This window comes from Lithobates pipiens, unplaced genomic scaffold, assembly GCF_037356315.1.
Source record: "Lithobates pipiens isolate NorthernLeopardFrog02 unplaced genomic scaffold, aLitPip1_a1.2 Scaffold_8, whole genome shotgun sequence".
NCBI classification, from domain to species: domain Eukaryota; kingdom Metazoa; phylum Chordata; class Amphibia; order Anura; family Ranidae; genus Lithobates; species Lithobates pipiens.
In genome coordinates, this window is record NW_027507903.1 from 639,652,099 (window position 1) to 639,673,309 (window position 21,211).

At 46.9% G+C, this 21,211-nt stretch overlaps 1 protein-coding gene across 1 annotated transcript in view; it reads right to left on the bottom strand.

Annotated features, from left to right (window-relative positions):
* The window catches only part of LOC143962431 (uncharacterized), a 134,531-nt gene that overhangs the window by 98,035 nt on the left and 15,285 nt on the right, over nt 1-21,211 (bottom strand). The window lies entirely within an intron of this gene.

Below are 21,211 nucleotides of genomic sequence, written 5' to 3' on the forward strand. Positions count from 1 at the left end.
ATGTAGAAACTTTGGGACCTTTACATGTGGAGGATGTGGATACTGTCGCCTTATGAATACCACCACAAATTTAGTGCTCCCCAATGGTGAGAAATAAAGACCCCGACACTATGCTAACTGCAAAACGCCAGGAGTAGTATATCTTCTCCTTTGCAGTTGCAGTTGTTTTTACGTGGGTAAAACAACCCAAGAGTTCTGCAAAAGAGCTTATCGACATCTGGTATCGATGCAAACTTGCACTCCCAGCTTCCCATTAGGGAGACACGTCACCGCTGTCCATGCTGGAGTGTGCCCCAAGGTTTCTTTTGTCATCCTCGACCGCGTCCATTCAGGAATGCGGGGGGGTGATTGGAATCGGACATTACTCCAGCGTGAACAGCGTTGGATTTTTAGCTTAAATGCCACTTCGCCCCCCTGGCCTGAATGGCACGATATCATTCAGACCTTTCTTTTTTTGATCTTCCCCTTTTCCTCCTCCCCTTCTCCCTCCCCTTCCCCCCTCTCTCTGGCTATGGGCTGGGATTCTGCTTTCCACTGAGGTAACATCCACGTTACATCGCGCTGCTGATTCTCCCACTCGACGCACGGGGGCCGCCGGTGTCTTATCATATAAGGTCCCCCATCAGATAGCGTCCGATGTGTACTGCGCATGCTCAGTACACAGCAACACAGATTCCGAAAATAGCCGAGGATGAACGACGCCTGCGCACTGAGTCCAGGTTCTAGCCCCACCATCCAAGTGGACATTGAGTAGGAATAAAAAAGAGCCGAGCGCAGCGAGGCCGAGCGAAGCTCGCCCACGAGGGGCCGTCTAATTTTCACAAACCTATGTCCGCTTGGATGTTGGGGCTACCACCTCCACTCACGGTGCAGGCACCGTTCAACTTTCAAAATTTTATGAAGTTTCTTCTGCCCCGTACTGCGCATGCGCAGTACACAGCGGACGCTATATGATGGCTGGACTGAATATGCCAGAACACCGGTATGATGTATTTGTTTACGGTCCGGTGGCCCCTTCTTATGTGGTCATGTGACTTGGAACTCCTGGTCACCTGACGACTTACGTGCATTGCGGGGTGATGACGCGGGATGGCCCAGCCATTGCTCCACCCCGTCAGCTTTGACGGGAGTTTGACTTCCTCGGGGCGTCGCATATGCGGCTCCGTTTGGGTTCCCATTTTGTGACGGACTCGGACGCACTGATTGGCACCGTAAGTTATGAGATCTTTTGTTTGTATATATGTTGGTGCACGTTCCAGACCCCTGGCATGAGCAAATTATGATATTTGGATGGATAGTAACTCCTCTGCTTATAATTGCATGATGATATTAGTATGTGTATGCTTGTTGGGTATTCACCAAAACAAACCCTCCCCTTCCTCTTTGCTCCCTATAGGGCTTTCTATGCACTGATTTGCAGCAATCAAAGGTTCTCTTGCTTCTTGCGGTGTCGACACCCTACAAATTGAGTTTTCAGTATTATTGCGGCCCCCCCTCCAGCCGACAATGTACTGTTTTGTATCATTTGGTTCTCTTATATATCTGTACCTACTCATTTATCAAGTTGATGGAGTCTCCACATATTTTTATGCAGTATGCTGTGAGTTTCTGAGTAGCCTTGGATGCGTCGTATTTTGACTATGTGCCTTTCAGTAGTACTTTTTTGTAATAGCACAGTCTGTGTAGTAATGGGTGATTCCCCATCTCTATATTCATTATAGAATTTGATTATGAGTGATTATGTTAACTAACACAGACAATGATATATATATATATATATATATATATATATATATATATATATATATATATATATATATATAATTTTTTTTTTTTCTGGGACCCAGTGACTCCGCATCCATATGGTCACTTCTGGATGTCCTTTGTGGGGGTTCTTGCCATGTGGTGGATGGAGTCGTGGTTGGCAGGCCTATTGGTTCGCCCGGTCACCCTGAGACCAGAAAGAGGGTTCCCTTTGTTTCGCCCGCATCTTATGCACATTTGTCCCTTCATGAAATGTAACTTGGACACTGGAAAAATGTATGTATGGTTAGTATATTCGTTTTCCATTAATGGATGGATTAAACCAAATGATGTATTAGATGATTTGTTGCTGGGATGTTCATACACTAAAACAAACTGATTTTGTTTTGATTGCAGATGTATATTTCCTTTATTGTTTGTCTTATGTGAATCACGCACACCCCAGATGAAGAGAATTTAGTACACAGTACAAGATCTCGAAACGCGTTGGATTTTATATCCACTGTACTATGATTTAGTACAGTGGAATTAATGTGATGTGCATTGGATACAGGAACAAATATTACACACAATGTGTCTTCTTTGTAAATATATGAATTTTGTACTGTATTGTCCATTGTAATTTTGTATGTGCTTATATTATTTTAGTAGTAAACGGGAGGTAGTGGTGCGCTGTACTATGACAGGGGTGGTCCAACCTCAAGGGGTGGTGGACTGTGTGGGCACTTAAATAATATTATACACTAGGAGGTTATTCAGATGCTAATTTGACATCACATAAAAGACTGCTTGTAAACTACGCGGAACGTATATATAAATCAGTATATGCTCTTATAGGGGAATAACGCAAACCCCGAAAAACACTTTGACATTCATTACAAATAAAAGGCAAACACTGATATAAGAAAAAAATATAAAATAAAAATAAAAAAATATATTCAAAGTTTCTTAAAACGTGTAAAGCAAACAATTCCAAATGCGATTTGTTTAAACTGCCGAAAAATCGTATAAGGTGCCAGTGCTAGAGAATATAATGCAAGTGAAAAATCCCTCTACACCATAATACAATGTTGAAACAATGCAAATAAAACCAAAAATTAAAATGACAAAATGTCTGTTACACTGTGCAAAATGTGGCGATTACATCCAAAAATTCACATAAAGTACCAGCGCTTAAATATAACATGTGCAAATAATGGTGAACAGAATTTTTTGCACAAAGTTGTCACTAAATGATATATTGTTCAAACATGCCATGGGCATATATGGAATTAAACCCCAAAATGCATGCTGTTGCTTCTCCTGAGTATGGAGATACCACATGTGTGAGACTTTTTGGGAGCTTAGTTGCATACGGGACCCCAAAATCCAAGCACCGCCTTCAGGCTTTCTAATGCCGCGTACACATGATCAATCAATCGGGTGGAAAAGTCCGGCAAACTGAAGTCCGCGGGACAATCCCCCCGTGTGTAGCCTCCGTCATACTTTTTTGACCCGAAAGTACGGCGGACTTAGAAAGTAGTTTTGCACTCCAATCTTCCCGCCGGACTTGCATTTCGGCGGACAATCCGGCCGTGTGTGTGCCAGTCCGCCGTACTTTTGAAATGAACAGACTTTTCCCGCCCGGAGAAAAGTCCGCTCATTTCGAGCGGGTCTCCAGGTAGGCGGGGCCCGCGAAGGAGACGTCGCTGGCCCCGCCACCTGGTATGGACTTAAAGGGGAACCCCAACGCTGAAAAAAATCGGCGTAGGGGTCCCCCCAGGTCCACTTTAGACCCTTGTCTGAGCACGCTACCGGGCTGGCCAGGAAAGGGGGGACGAGCGAGCGACCCCCCCTGAGCCGTACCAGGCCGCGTGCCCTCAACATGGGGGGTGCCTTGGGGAAGGGGGGGCCGTGCAGCCCCCCCACCCCAAAGCACCTTGTCCCCATGTTGATGAGGACAAGGGCCTCTTCCCGACAACCCTGGCCGTTGGTTGTCGGGGTCTGCGGGCGAGGGGCTTATCGGAATCCGGGAGCCCCCTTTAATAAGGGGGCCCCCGGATACCGGCCCCCCACCCTATGTGAATGAGTATGGGGTACAATGTACCCCTACCCATTCACCTGTGAAAAAAGTACAAAAAAAACACAACATAGTTTATTGCACAGCTCCGGGGGTCTTCCATCTTCGGGGCGTCTTCTCGCCGGACTCCTCCGCTATCTTTTTCTAGTTCTTTTGCTAGTGGAAGAGCCCGGCTTTCTTCCTCGCCGCCGCCCTTCTTCCGACTTCGGGGGTCTTGTCCCCCTCTTCGGTTCTTCTGCCGGGCCACCACGCCTTCTTATAGCTCTTTTACAGGCGATGGCCCGGTCTTCTGTCGCCGCTGTCATCGCCGCCGGCGCCTTCTGTTCTTCTCTTCAGATGTTGACTCGTCGCTCCCTCCGCTCACAATGACGGGGACCGGGCGCGCGGCGACTTATATAGGGACATCACCGGATGATGTCCCCGCCTATTATGATGTCACAGTCCCAGCATCCTCTGGGACTGGGACACCATAATGGGCGGGGTAATCATCTGGTGATGTCCCTATATAAGTCGCCGTGTGTCGCGTCGGAGCCATTGTGAGCGGAAGGAGCGACGAGTCAAGATCTGAAGAGAAGAACAGAAGGCGGCGGCGACAGCAGCGGCGACAGAAGACCGGGCCACCGCCTGTAAAAGAGCTATAAGAAGGCGCAGTGGCCCGGCAGAAGAATCGAAGAGGGGGATAAGACCCCCGAAGTCGGAAGAAGGGCGGCGGCGAGGAAGAAAGCCGGGCTCCTCCGCTAGCAAAAGAGCTAGAAGAAGATAGCGGAGGGGTCCAGCGAGAAGACCCCCGAAGACGGAAGACCCCCGGAGCTGTGCAATAAACTATTTTTACCCTGTGTTGCGTTTTTTTTGTACTTTTTTCACAGGTGAATGGGTAGGGGTACATTGTACCCCATAGTCATTCACATAGGGTGGGAGGCTGGTATCTGGGGGCCCCCTCATTAAAGGGGGCTCCCGGATTCCGATAAGCCCCTCGCCCTCGCCCTCATCAACATGGGGACCCTCCTCCCCAAGGCACCCTCCATGTTGAGGGCACGCGGCCTGGTACGGCTCAGGAGGGAGGGCGATCGCTCGTCCCCCCCTTTCCTGGCCGGCCGGGTAGCGTGCTCGGACTAGGGTCTGATGTGACCCTGGGGGGACCCCCACGCCCATTTTTTTCGGCGTTGGGGTTCCCCTTTAAGTCCATACCAGGTGGCGGGGCCAGCGACGTCTCCTTCGCGGGCCCCGCCTACCTGGAGACGCGCTCGAAATGAGCGGACTTTCCTCCGCGTGTGTGGGCGAGTCCATTCATTTCAAAAGTAGGGTGGATAGTACAGCGGACTTAGTACGCCGTATTAGTCCACTGAAAAAGTGCCGTGTGTGGGCAAGTAGCCCGTTCGGAAAGTCGGATGGACAGTCTGGCGGGAAGTCCGCCAGACTAAGTCCGTCGGATAGTCCGCTACGTGTGTACGCGGCATAAGGGTGTAATTTTTTTATTTCACTCCTTACTGCCAATCAGTTTCGGAGACCATGGAATGCCCAGATGGCAAAGCCCCCCCAAATGACCCAATTTTGGAAAGTAGACACCCCAAGCTATTTGCTGGGAGGTATGGTGAGTATTTTGCAGATCTTGCTTTTTGTCACCAAGTTTTGAAAATTGAAAAAAAAAATTTTTTTTTCTTTACTTTCACTTTCTTAATTTTCAAAAACAAACGAGAGCTGTAAAATACTCACCATGACTCTCAGCAAATAACTTGGGGTGTCTACTTTCCAAAATGGGGTAATTTGGGGAGTTTTGTGCTATCTTGGCATTTTATGGCCTTCGAAACTGTGATAGGTAGTGAGGAGTGAAATCAAAAGTTTGCGCCCTTAGAAATCCTGAAGGCGGTGCTTGGTTTTCGGGCCCGATACGTGGCTAGGCTCCCAAAAAGTCCCACATATGTGGTATCTTCGTACTCAGGAGAAGCAGCAGAATGTATGTTGGTGTGCAATTCCACATATAACCATGGCATGTAGCAATATATCATTTAGTGACAACTTTTTGTAAAAATAAATATTTTTTTTGTTCAATCCCTTGGGACAACAAAAAATATTCAATGGACTCAACATGCCTCTCAGCAAATAGCTTGGGTTGTCTGCTTTCCAAAATGGGGTCATTTGGGGGGGTTGTGCATCTTGGCATTTTATGGCCTTCAAAACTGTGATAAGTAGTGAGGAGTGAAATCAAAAATGTATGCCCTTAGAAGTCTTAAAGGCGGTGCTTGGTTTTCGGGGTCCTGTACATGGCTAGCCTCCCAAAAAGTCCCACACATGTGGTATCCCCGTACTCAGGAGAAGCAGCAGAATGTATTTTGGGGTATAAGTTCACATATGCCCATGGCATGTGTGAGCAATATATCATTTACTGACAACTTTGTGCAAAAAAAAAAAAAGTTTGTAATATTCCCGCAACTTATGGCAAAATATAAATTATTACATGGACTCAACATGCCTGCCAGCAAATAGCTTGGGGTGTCTACTTTCCAAAATTGGGTCATTTGGGGGGGTTTTGTGCTTTTTTGGCATTATATGGCCTTCGAAACTGTGATAGGTAGTGAGGAGTGAAATCAAAAAGTTGCACCCTTAGGCCGCGTACACACGGGCGGACTGTCCGCCCAACTAGGTTCGTCAAACAGTTTGACAAACAGTCCGTTCAAAATTAGCATGAACGGACTTGACCACACACGACGAACGAACAGTCCGCTGGAAACTTGCGCGATGACGTGAACGGCACGTACGACGGGACGAGAAATTCGGCGTCCGATACACTGCAATGCAACCTTCGCCGTGTAAATTCTTTCTGAGCACCAAGTTTCAGAGGACAGTCTTACGGAAATTCCGAAAAACTTTGTTCGTCAGACTGTCCGCTGAAACTGTCCGCTGAAGCCCACACACGAGCGGACTGTCCGCTGAAACACTGTTCAGCGGACAAAGTTGGACGAACAGTCCGCCCGTGTGTACGCGGCCTTAGAAATTCTGAAGGCGGTGATTGGTTTTCGAAGTGCCGTACGTGACTAGGCTCCCAAAAAGTCTCACACATGTGGTATCCCTGTACTCAGGAGAAGCAGCAGGATGCATTTTGGGGTGCAATTCCACATATAACTATGGCATGTGTGAGCAATATATCATTTACTGACAACTTTGTGCAAAAAAAAAAAAAGTTTGTAATATTCCCGCAACTTATGGCAAAATATAAATTATTACATGGACTCAACATGCCTGCCAGCAAATAGCTTGGGGTGTCTACTTTCCAAAATTGGGTCATTTGGGGGGGTTTTGTGCTTTTTTGGCATTATATGGCCTTCGAAACTGTGATAGGTAGTGAGGAGTGAAATCAAAAAGTTGCACCCTTAGGCCGCGTACACACGGGCGGACTGTCCGCCCAACTAGGTTCGTCAAACAGTTTGACAAACAGTCCGTTCAAAATTAGCATGAACGGACTTGACCACACACGACGAACGAACAGTCCGCTGAAAACTTGCGCGATGACGTGAACGGCACGTACGACGGGACGAGAAATTCGGCGTCCGATACACTGCAATGCAACCTTCGCCGTGTAAATTCTTTCTGAGCACCAAGTTTCAGAGGACAGTCTTACGGAAATTCCGAAAAACTTTGTTCGTCAGACTGTCCGCTGAAACTGTCCGCTGAAGCCCACACACGAGCGGACTGTCCGCTGAAACACTGTTCAGCGGACAAAGTTGGACGAACAGTCCGCCCGTGTGTACGCGGCCTTAGAAATTCTGAAGGCGGTGATTGGTTTTCGAAGTGCCGTACGTGACTAGGCTCCCAAAAAGTCTCACACATGTGGTATCCCTGTACTCAGGAGAAGCAGCAGGATGCATTTTGGGGTGCAATTCCACATATAACTATGGCATGTGTGAGCAATATATCATTTAGTGACAACTTTGTGTAACTTTTTTTTTTTTTTGTTATTATTCAATCACTTGGCCAAACAAATATTCAAAGGGCTCAACATGTCTCTCAGCAATTTCCTTGGGGTGTCTACTTTCCAAAATGGGGTCATTTGGGGTTGGGTTTGTACTGCTCTGCCATTTTAGTACCTCAAGGAATAAGATAGGCAGTCATAAATTGAAAGCTGTGTGAATTCCAGAAAATGTACTCTAGTTTGTAGACGCTATAACTTTTGCACAAACCAATAAATATACGCTTATTGACATTTTTTTTACTAAATACATGTGGCTGAATACATTTTGGCCTAAATGTCTGACTAAAATTGAGTTCATTAGATTTTTCTTCTAACAAAAATTAGAAAATATATATTTTTTCAAAATTTTCGGTCTTTTTCCCGTTTATATCGCAAAAAATAAAAATCGCAGAGGCAATCAAATACCATCAAAAGAAAGCTCTATTTGTGGGAAAAAAAGGATGGAAATTTTGTTTGGGTACAACATTGCATGACCGCACAATTACCAGTTAAAGCAGTGCAGTGCAAAATTGTAAAAAGACCTCTGGTCCTTAGGCTGACAATTGGTCTGGGGCTTAAAGTGGTTGTAAACCCTTACAAACCACTTTGACCTACAGGTAAGCCTAGATTAAGGCTTACCTGTAGGTCCAAGAAATATCTCCTAAACCTATACGGTTTAGGAGATATTTGCCCGAAGACAGGCACCGCTGTCTACGGCGCATGCACCGTAGACAGCGGCGCGCAGGCGCACTGAGCGCGGCATTTCCAACAATGGAGCTGCCGCGTGTGTCGGCTCCCGTGCGCATGCGCGGGAGTGAAGTCATCGCGGCTTCGCCGAATAACAGCGGCGGAGCTGCGAGACCCCCACCGAGAAGATGGATGCGCCGGACAACAGGGGGCAGCGGTGACTTCGCTGGTTCCTGTGTCAGGTAAGTGACACATAATGGGCTACTATGCGATGCATAGTAGTCCATTATGCTTTGCCTTTGCAGGGAATGAAAGAGGAAGTAAACTCATCAGGGTTTACTTCCTCTTTAAGTGGTTAAGAGGGAAGTTTAGGGAAAAAAATCTTTTTTTTTTTAAATAACTTTGAAGCAAAATAATGGTGTCCATCAATGCAGCCTGTTCTGTGCCCATCTCAGTGCAGCCTGATCAGTGCCCATCTGCAGCCTCAATGCAGCCTGATCAGTGCCCATCTGCAGCCTCAATGCAGCCTGATCTGTGCCCATCTGCAGCCTCAATGCAGCCTGATCTGTGCTCATCTGCAGCCTTAATGCAGTCTTATCTGTGCCCAACTCCCATCTGCAGCCTCACCATCTCTCATGCAGGAAATCACTGAGCCGTCATGAGGCAGCACTAATGGGCATTAGTGAGGCTAAGTCCATGGGCACTGATCAGGCTGCATTGATGGGCACTGGTGAGGTGGCATTCTTCATGTGCAACCAGTGTCCATCAATGCAGCCTAACCAGTGCCCATCGACTTATGCTGCATTGGTGAGGCTGAGCTGATGGGCACTGCTGGGGCTGCATTGATGGGCACTGATCAGGCTGCATTGATGGGCACTGATCAGGCTGCATTGATGGGCAATGATCAGGCTGCATTGATGGGCACTGGTGAGGCTGCATTGCCTCAAACATCGCCTGTTCGTCGAATTGCGAATGTTATGGGCCGTTCCCGCCAAATTCGAGTGGCGTGTCACGGCCCATAATTCACTCATTGCTGGCTGATGATTGGCCAAGCATGCACTATGACCCGCAGGCTTGGCCAATCACATCGCTGTCTGTACAGAGAGCCGTAATTGGCCAAAGCCAGGGTGGCTTTGGGCAGTTATGGCTCAGGGGGTTCAGTGCACGCCCCACACTATATAAGGCCGCCTGAGTGTGTTGGGGCAGTGGAGAGAGATATAGACAGAGAGACAGTGTCATTTGATTTAAGTTAGATAGAGTAGGCAGACAAGTCAGTTATTGTATGGAGCATATATGTGTACCCTAGTTGTGGTGTGTGTGTATATATATATATATATATATATATATATATATATATATATATATATATATATATATACATACACACACACACACACACACACACACACACACACACAGTATTCAGTTTAGTTAGATCCGTTCCTCTTATTCTCTTTCTAATATACTGACAGGCAGGTAGTTGATTTTAGTACTTGCAATATTTACAGTTAGTGTGCTTTGTCCTCTGCACAGTGTGCACCTAAAGCTACCTTCAAGACAATTGCTGGTGTTCTTCTGATCCTATTAATATCACAGGCAGGCAGCTGCTGTATTTACAGTTAGTGTGCTGTGTCCTCTGTGAATGTGCACCTAAAGCTACCTTCAAGACAATTTCTGGTGTTCTGATCCTTTAAATACCACAGGCACAGTGTACACCTAAAGCTACCTGAAGACAATTGCTGGTGTTCTCATACTACAGGCAGGCAGTTGATTCTGCTAGGTGCAGTATAATATATATATATATATATATATATATATATATATATATATATATATATATTATATACACATACACACATCCCAGCTTTGTGCAGCTACATCTCATTGCAGGCCATTAGTATGTCTGGAAGGCCAACAAGGAGAGACAGTCACAAGCCAAAAAAAAGAAGGCAAGCAGGCTCTAGGTCTAGAGGCAACAGTGCTGGTCATGGACATAGTGCATCCTCATCAGCATGTGGCCGTAGGACACGCTTGAGCTGCAACATGCCGAAGTCTTGGTAGAGTGGATGACCAAGTTGTCCTCATCCTCCTCATCCTCTCTCACCCAGGCTCAGGGTACTTTGGCAAAGCAGCTCCCACGCGGCCTCTTCTCTCGGCTCCATGGCATCGGTCACTCCTTCCCTAGCCCCACCATGTCCTCCTGAGGAGTCCCCCAAACTGTTTGACCACAGTGTTGGGTACATGCTCCAGGAGGATGCCCAGCGTTTCGAAAGTTCCGATGATGGTACCCAGCTAGAGGAAGGCAGAAATATAAGCCCAGAAAGAGGGTGTGCCCAAGAAGGACAGCAATCTGGCAGTCATGTTCCCCCAGCTGCAGCATACTGCCAGGTTTGCTCCAGTGATGAGGAGGGAGGGGATGATGAGGTCACTGACTCCACGTGGGTGCTTAATAGGATAGAGGAGGAGGAGGAGGCACATCTCCAATGAGGCATGATGTCCTCCAGGGGCCAGCTTAAAGGGAAAGCACACCGTCTGCATCACACCACAGAGCTCTGCATGTGCAGGGCGCTGCTGTCTCTGTGCGTTATTCCAGAAGTTCTTTGGTGTGGGCTTTTTTGAGACTAGTTCATCAAATCTCACCGCTGCTATTTGCAACATATGTCTCAAGCGTATCTCACGTGGCCAAAACATCACCCGCTTGGGCACCACATGCTTGACCAGACATATGTCAACCTGCCATGAAGTTCGTTGGCAAGTGTACTTAAAAGACCCACACCAAAGAACAAAGTGGACCTTTCCTTGCTCCTCATCAGCTGGGATCTCCAACCCCACTATACCTTCAGTCCTCTCTGAAACCTGCACTGAGAAGAATGAAGATGTAGAATTAGGTGTGTCACAGCCAAGTACTTACGGCCAATCTGCTATCGGCTATCCCTGCCCCAGCTGCTGCACCACCCAAAGAATTTTGCTCCCAGCCATCCACATGCCCAGTGGTTGAATGCTAGCTTGGCTAAATTGCTAGCACTTAAAACTGCTACCTTTTCAGTTGGTAGACTCTGCCCCCTTCTGTGAGTTTGTGGAATGTGCAGTTCCTCAGTGGTAGGTTCCCAAACGCCACTTTTTCTCATGGAAGGCGATTCCGGCTCTCTACTGGCATGTGGAAGGCAATGTCTTGGCCTCGCTGGACAGGGCAGTCAGTGGTAAGGTGCATATTACCGCTGACTCATGGTTCAGCAGGCATGGACAGGGACATTACCTATCTTTCACGGCTCATTGGGTGACTGCTGGCAGCTGGGAAGGATGCAGGACAAGGTGCAGTAGTGTTGGAGGTTGTTCCGCCACCATGTCTCCAAAATGCTACTACTGGTGATTCTGACACACCTCTCTCCTCCACCCCCTCCTCTTCTTCTTCCTCCATGGCCTCTTCCTGTGATTTGTCCTTGGAAACCAGCGGTGCTCCATCGGTGTTCAAGGGGCTACGCAAGTACACAGGCAAAAGGATGCCATGCGGTGCTTGAGCTGGTGTGCTTGGGGGATAGGAGCCACACTGGGGCAGAGATTCTGTCAGCTCGGCAGGGGCAGGCTAAGAGGTGATTGGCACCACTGCAGCTTAAGCCAGGAATGGTGGTTTGCGACAATGGCACCAACCTCCTCTCCACCCTCCGACAGGGACAACTGACCCATGTTCCCTGTTTGGCTCATGTCCTTAACTTGGTGGTGCAGCGGTTCTTGGGCAGGTACCATCCTGTCACCATTTGAGGAGGCCATGAGGATGGTAAGCAGTGACAGTGCATGCATCAGTGACACTGTCCCTGTTGTCCATCTGTTGGAGCACACGCTGTGTGGAATAATGGACAGGGAACTTGAGGCAGAACAGAGGCAGGAAGAGGAGGACTTCCTTACCTCTCAAGGCCCCCTTTATCCACACATTGTTCCTGCTGGTCCACGATCACACAGGAAGAGGAGGAGGAGGAGGATTGTGTCAGCATGGAGGTGGAGCCTAGCACTCAGCATCAGCAGCAGTAGTCTTCAAGGGATCATTTACAGTAACAAGAAACCCATGGACTTGCATGTTGCTGGGAGGAGGTGGCTGTGGATCATGTTGTCCTTAGTGACCCAGAGGGCTCCGGACCGAATGCCTCAGCAAACCTACACTGCATGGCCTCCCTGATCCTGCAAAGGCTGCGGAAAGATCCTCGTATTTGTGGTATCAAGGAGAGGGATCATTACTGTCTGGCAACCCTCCTTGATCCACGTTACAAGGGTAAGGTTGCGGACCTTATCTTGCCATCGCAGAAATGAAACAACTTCGGGAAGGCCTTGCAGAAAGGTTTGTGCAACGCGTTTCCAGAGCATGGGAGGTTACAAATTCCTGGTCCTGGACAACGTGTTGCTGAGGCTTTGGTCAGTCACAGAAGGAGCGGTGGAGAAGGTGGCCGTCTGCCCGATGCGTTCAATTTTTTAGTCTCCAGCCCCAAGGTATGATCGTTTCCAGCAACCATCACCAGCATCTGATTTACATGGTGCAGGAATACCTAGTGGCAAGATCAGACTTGGACACCTTTCCCACCAAAAATCCTCTGGGTTACTGGGTCTTGAGGATGGATCACGGGCCAAAGCTTGAACAGTATGCAATTGAGCTACGGGCCTGTCCTACATCCAGATTCCTTTCGGAACTCACATTTAGTGCTTCTGGAGGCTTTGTAACCGATCACAGGGTGTGCCTGTCCACCGACTCAGTCGATCGACTGACCTTCATAAAAATGAATCAGTCTTGGATCACCACCAGCTACTAAGCACCTGATGCTGATGTAACTAAATATTTGAATAAATTTCCGATCCCTTCAAGACTGCCTATGCTGATGCTGAGTGACTATCCTTTTCCTCCTCAATGATCATGCCGATAACTTGTAAGAACATTTTTGGTTCTGGGCGCTACCACTAGTGGCTAAGGCCCAATTTTTCAGGCCCTGTTTAACAGGGGCATGTAATTGCAGTTTTATCTGTGAGTGGTTGCAGTGTTGTGGCACCAGCACCAGTGACTAAGGCCCAATTTTTCAGTGTGTAATTACAGTTTTTGATGCAATATTTTGCAGCAGGATTCATTCCTGCGCTCCAACTAGAGTATCTGTGAGGGGTTGCAGTGTTGTGGCACCAATACCTATGGCCCATTTTTTCTGCCCCTGTTCCACAGGCAAATGTAATTACAATTCTTGATCTAATGTTTCACAGCAGGGCCCATTCCTGTGCCCACCAAGAGTAACTGTGAGGACTTACAGTGTTGTGGCAACACCTAAGGCCCAAATTTCTGCAAAGTATATAGGGCAGGCCCCTACTTTCAAACATCCAACTTACAAACGATTCCTACTTGCAAAAGGAAGGAGACAACAGGAAGTGAGAGGAAATCTACCCCTAGGAAGGGAAATTCTGTGCTGTAAGAGTTAATATGGAAAAAATGTGTCTCCTCTCCACCAATCGCCAATCCTTCTTTCACTAAAAAAAATTCAAAAAACATTTGTCATTGGTACAGAAAGTGAGGTGAAATGTTCTGAAGAGGTGCACAGACAGCAAAACAAATGCTAGAGGGGTGATAACCCTTCCCTATGTTTTCCAAAAAGCTTAAAAATTGTTTGTTTGTTTTTTTTTTGTTTTTTTTCGCTGGAGCTACACTTTGAAAATGTACCAGTTCAAAATTACAAACAGATTCTACTTAACGACAAACCTACAGTCCCTGTCTTGTTTGCACCGCCTGTATATTGCTGTTCAGAGTATATAGGGCCTGGGGGCCCCACACCTTTTATTTTTTTTTAATTTGGGTGCATTAAAGCCGCAGGGACTGTTCTAAACATGGGAAACACGCGCCACTTCACAGGCATACTATAGACACCCCCCTCCCAGGTATGATATTTAAAAGGAATATTTCACTTTTTTCGCACTTTAAGCATCATTAAAATCACTGCTCCCGAAAAAACTGCCATTTGTAAAACTTTTTTTGCATTTATACATGTCCCCTGGGGCAGGACACGGGTTCCCAAACCCTTTTAGTACAATAACTTGCATATTAGCCTTTAAAATTAGCACTTTTGATTCTGAACATTCGAGTACCATAGACTTTAACAGGGTTCTAAAGTTCGCATGAACTTTCGGGTCCATTCGCAGGTTCTAGTGCGAACTGAACCGGGAGGTGTTCGGCTCATCCCTAATGGGCACTGATGAGGTTGTATTGATGGGCACTGGTGAGGCTGCATTTGTGGTGCATTTGTGGGCATTGGTGAGGCTACATTGATGGGCACTGATCAGGCTGTATTGATGAGCACTGATTAGGCTGCATTGATGGACATTGGTGAGGCTGCATTGATGGGCACTGATCAGGCTGCATTGGTGAGGCTGCTTTGATGTGAACTGGTGAGGCGGCTTTGGTGAGGCTGCATTGATGGGCACTGGTGAGGCTACATTGATGGACACTGGTGAGGCGGAATTGGTGAGGCTGCATTGATTGGTACTGATCAGGCTGCATTGATGGGCACTGGTGAGCCAAGCGGGAACCAGAAAGTGAGTCTAAACAACCCCCCCAATAATGCGGGCTTGGGCTGGACTTACTTTAAAATGTGGGAGAAATTATCAAATTTACCTTCGAGCTGAAGCCCTTGGTCTTTTTCCCACCTAGCAACACCCCTGTTTAAAAGAGAGATCAATAACGCATGTTTTTTTACAAATGATTTGATGAAGTAGTTATACCAGGCCAGATGTCACTATGAACCATATTTGAAAAAATTGCTACTAAAGCATTTACCATATTTAATCAGCATATAACACACACCTTCAATTTAAGAGGAAAGTTATAGGAAAGTTTTTATTTTTTTTTCAAAATAACGGTTAGTGCCCATCAATGCAGCCTGATCTGTGCCCATCTGCAGCCTCAACGTAGCCTGATATGTGCCCATCTGCAGCCTCAACGTAGCCTGATATGTGCCCATCTGCAGCCTCATTGCAGCCCGGTCTGTGCCCATCTGCAGCCTGATCTGTGCCCATCTGCAGCCATCTCCCATCAATGCAGCCTTATGCCCATCTGCAGAATCACCATCTCTGATGCAGAAAATCAAGCCGTCATCTCCTGTTTATGCAGCTCTCAGTTGGCAGTCACATACACAGTCCTGCCTCCACCATTGGAACAGCTCCTGTGATTGACAGAACACTGGTCCAATGCCAGTGGCAGAGACGGGACTGTGTGTGTGATGTCAGAGCCGAGTGAGAGCCAATTATACAGGACATGACGGCTCAGTGAATTCCGGTGGCGCTCATCCCCCTCCTTCCCCTCTGAGGTGCACTATCGGCATATAACACACACACACACACATGATTTGCCCCCTATATTTAGGGGGAAAAGGTACAAATTATATGCTGATAAATACGGTATTTAAAATAGAGGGGGCGTGGCCTAACCGGGGACAGAGATGGACGCCTGAGCCCTTTCCTCCGGCGTACAGGGAGCTAATACGCATCTTTCTGGGCCAATCCACCGCCATCCGACCATGGGGAAGGGAGATCGGAACGCTCCGGGATCCAAGGAGACTGTTGATGCAGGTCAGTCTCCTCATACCAGTATACCGGCGATGTTTCGCCCGGCGCACGGGGAAGGCCTCAAAGCCGCGGCCTCGCCTAAGCCATCCTCCCCGCTCGGCACCTCCGGAGGTGCGGCGGGCGGCGCAAACGGTCCGCTGGGCCTAAACAAAGACAGTTTCCCCCCACTAACCCAGGCTGTATCCCCCCAAGCTGCCCCAGTCACACAGGCCCTAAGCCTTGCAGATCTTCAGGCTGTAGCTCTAGATATTAAAGCTACACTGTCAGCAGCCATTACAAATCTGAAATCTGACATCCAGCACATGGCAGCAAGAATTGGAGCAGCTGAACAAACTACATCACGTCATTCTGATGCCCTGAAGCAAATACAAAGGTCCTCTGACAACCACCTTTGTCACCTCATAGAGATGCAACGCCATATTGAAGACCTCGACAATAGAGGAAGGTGACACAACATCAGAATCCGTGGGGTCCCCGAGACAACAGACCAAACCCCTGTAATGCAAACGGCAATGTCCATTTTTAATGACCTGCTGGAGAGACCCCCTGACTCCCCAATTGACTTTGAAAGAATTCACCGTGCTCTCAGACCGAGAGGAAGAGACACTGACCCACCAAGAGACATTGTCTGTTGCTTGGTAAATTTCCCACTAAAGGAAGCTATCCTTAAAAAAGCCAGAGAAAAGAACAGGGTGCTTTTCAACGGTCACGAAATCAAATTGTACCAAGACCTCTCCAACATTACCCTACAGCCACGCAGGGCCCTTCGCCCACTGCTGGACCAACTCCGGACCAGAGGCATTCCCTATAGATGGAAGTTTCCATTCTGCTTGTCCGCAACATGGAGAGGTCACACAGCGCTTCTACGCACTCCTGACGACTTGCATTCATTCTGTGAATCGCTCAACCTCCCTGTAACAGAGGTACCGGACTGGTACAACTCCCTCCAGATTCACGACACATGGATCGAAGTAACAAACAACTCGACTCCCAGAGCGCAGAGAAACAGAGACCGCAGACGAAGGTCCCCATCAGCGCCGCATCATGGAAGGGGAGCAGAGCACGGAAGCCCATGCATCTCCCCGCCTAGAAGACGAGACCGAATTCGACAGGCCAGATCTCATGGACACCTAAATCGCAGTCCATCGTCTCCTGCACGCTGAAACTACCTGAAACATTTATCTTGTAGAAGCCCCAAGACCCCCCCTTTTTTTTTTTGTTGTTCCTCCTCTTCGCCGACTCTATGATGTTCCAACTGTCCCACCATCATCTTTTCCAATGATCTCACTCCGCCAGCTTACACCTTGTTTGCAGCTTGAAACTACACCCAGAAAACGCTCGCTACCCTCATCCAAGTTTGGGTAAAACAAGTTTGCCCCAAAAGGTATGCCCCCCTAGGGGGTTCTTTAAGGCCCTTATTCAGGTTTTTCCGGTTTCCGAGCAAAATGTAGACTATATCGCTTAGATGGAACCTGGTTAGCGTCTGGGCCTGCACTCACATTGTCTTACAGTTGCCCACTCACAACATGCTTATTTCTCCTGCTTTCATTGCTCCTCTTTTTTTTCTTTTTTTTTTTGCTTTCTGGGGAACAGACTGAACTGAGAATGTTATAATAAAGTCTTCTTTTACAGGTGGACTCACAACCAGATGGCGAACACTATTTCTATGCCCACCTTGAAATGGGCTATTTTATGAATACACTAGGGGGTCAGTCTAACTTTGTTTGTTTCTTTTATCTAGGTTGCTCACTGTCTAATATGTGGATGTTAGCTAGGTTTTTCGTCTCTTTTTTTCCTCATGATAACTTACAAGAGCCCCAAGGCTCTAATTATCTTAGGTTTGTCTCTCTCATGGTCTCTAGGGACTGGGTTATCCCAATACCAGCCATATTTAAAGGTCTCTTTTAGTCTGGCTCGACCCCCATTCCACTAAGGTTATTGAGGTAAACTGTATTTTTTGTTCTTCCTTCTTCTCTACCATTATATACATAAAGTTTAAGTTGTATGCTTGATTTCAACTTTTGTTTGTTACCAGTCAGAGGCTCCTGTAAGGGGTATAACCCCTTCTCTCTTTTGCTACAGCTTCTGTTAACTGGGCGAGTGGAGAACCCCGCTAGTGCACATCCCCCATGGATCTGAGTAAGACCTATCCTAACTATCCTGCTCGATGAATAGACACAACCCTTCTGCTAACTGGGATCAGCACTAGTCTCCAAATCCACTGACACAATTATTTGTTGTTAATTCCGGGCTCCGAGCTCGGTGATGCCTGGTGGGATTCTCGGTTCGCCCTACTCCTTCTTTGTGCAAGGTTAAAGGTATTGTTATTATTATTATTGTTATTAAGATTGTTGTTTAGAAGATTCCTTTACTACACACTACTACCAAGCAACATATTTACTCAAGCCCTCCAGAGGGTGAAAGGGTCTCATCCCCCTGATGCATTGCACTACCTTACACAAGATCCTCACTTAATTTGTCTCGTTGGTCATTATAAAGAGATATGCATATCCACGGTCCAAGGTTGATCACTTATTCACACTTCTTCTCATTGCAACATAGGCTTGGCTGGCTCTGATCACATTACGCGATGCTGCCACGCTACCCCTCTTCCACCTCCATGCATCACAACCCTGTCCAGTTTTAAATTTCCATGCGCACTTGAGCTCCCTGGGCGCCGATCCCTCTTACCTTATCTCAAACACCTTACTTTGTGTTACAACATCTGACACTTGCTTGTCCCCCCTTTTGGTCATTGAACCCACACAAGGAGTGATCTCCTATATCGCTCCTTGACCCTACCGGCATATACATATAGGTTGGCTTAGCTGGTCTAATCCTTCCTCCGGTATCTGTTCTACCTACCTGTTTTAGGTAATCCCTTCATCCCCCCTCTTTTTTTTTTTTTTTTACCCCTCCACCCCTAATTTTATTTATTCTGTCTTCTATTACTTTTCCTTTTCTTTTTTCTTTCCCAACACCGTTGGCAGATATATTCAGTGATGCCGTCTCAGGGATCGCATACCTCAACCCTTCCCCTCAAATTACTATCCATTAACGCCAAAGGGCTCAATATCCCAACTAAAAGAACCAAGTTCCTTTCTGAGTTTCACAAATACAGAGCCAACATAGTATGTATCCAAGAGACTCATTTCAAATCTAACAATGTTCCAAAATTCTCGGATGGACGTTTCCCCACTGTCTTCCACTCCACTAATCCCGAGGGGAAGACAAAAGGAGTATCCATCCTCATCTCGAAACACACTCCACTGCAGATACAAGATACAATGGTTGACCCGGGGGGAAGATACATCTTCCTTAAGGGAGAGGTGTCATCACGCCCGGTCACGATTGCCAACATTTACGCCCCCAACACGAAACAGGTAGCTTTTTTTCGTAAGATCAAAGACCTTCTAACAAATTTTGCTTCCGGTATTCTTATACTGGGAGGAGACTTCAATGTTCCCCTCAACCCCATTACCGACACCTCGAATGGCTCTTCGAGCATTCCCTTCAGGGCTCTTAAACAAATTAAACTACAGCTGCAGTTGCTAACGCTACACGACACGTGGAGAACTCTCAACCCTCAATCTAGAGATTATACTTACTTTTCAACAATCCATCAAAAATATTCCAGAATCGACTACTTTTACATCACACAATCAGACCTACCACTCCTGACGAACACAACTATTGAGCCAATGACTTTATCTGACCACCACCCAATTACACTAACTTTGACTTTCCCGGAAAAAATCACTAAAACCAAAACTTGGAGAATGAACACCACTGTACTTAAAGACCCTATAGATATCCTCCGCTTCAGAGACATACTCACCGACTATTTTACTCGTAATGACACTGACGATACCTCCAACGCCATACAATGGGAAGCCCACAAAAGTGTCATCAGAGGCGAATTTATTAGGAAACTGACCCAACTCAAAAAAGAAAAACAAGCTAGAATCAAATCCCTAGTAGATCACATACACAAACTAGAACTTCTACATAAAAAAACTATGGCTGTCTCCGCGTTTGAGGAGTTGACTAAAGCTAGAGACTCACTTGCCGACGAACTGAATCTAAAGGCCAAAAGGCAATATATATTACGTCATAAAATATACTACGAACAAGGCAATAAAAGTGGCAAACTTCTTGCAAGAGCGGTTCAGAGTAAGAAAGCTGCTTCCACCATACACCAAATAAAAGACAACAAAGGAAAGTCGTATTCCTCGAATGAGGAGATAGCCAACCAATTTGAGCAGTACTACCAATCACTTTATAATATCCCTCCCAATCCCAAGTTTCCCCCAAACTCAGAGGCTAGAACTAAACTCCTTCAAGAGTATTTAGACAAACACAGTCCCCCGAAAATAGCACACAATATCGCTCTGGAACTCGAATCTCCCATTAATGGAGAAGAATTTGATAGAGCTTTAAAGGACATGAAAATTGGCAAAGCCCCGGGTCCAGATGGTCTCCCACTCCAATATTACAAAACTTTTCTCGACATTCTTAAACCCAGGTTCTTGAAAACTTTCCAATCACTCCATTCCGAACGAAACCCCCCCAAACAGGTCCTGGAAGCGCACATAGCAGTCATTCCCAAAGAAGGAAAAGACCCAACCCTCGTCACGAACTACCGCCCAATTTCTTTAATAAACGTAGACATTAAAATTTATGCCAAAATCCTCGCCAATAGAATATTACCCTTACTCCCATCACTAATCTCCCTTGACCAAGTGGGATTCATCCCGGGTAGGGAGGGCCGGGACAATACCATTAAGGCCCTGAACATAAACAATTGGCTGACTTCCAAAAAGAAACAGGGATTCTTCCTCTCTCTCGATGCCGAGAAGGCGTTCGACAGAGTGGCCTGGGACTTTATTGACGCAGTCCTTAAAAACATCGGCTTACTGCCTAAGATGAGAGCATACATCTCTGCACTATACTCAAATCCTACTGCTCGCGTTCGCACCAACGGCCACCTGTCGAACGCCTTCACCCTTAAAAATGGGACGCGTCAAGGTTGTCCCTTGTCCCCGCTTCTATTCGTTCTCACCCTAGAACCGCTTCTTAATAAAATCAGAGCCAACCCGGACATAAAAGGCATAGAAATAAAAGACCATCCCTATAAAATCGCTGCTTTCGCAGATGACATGCTACTCTTCCTA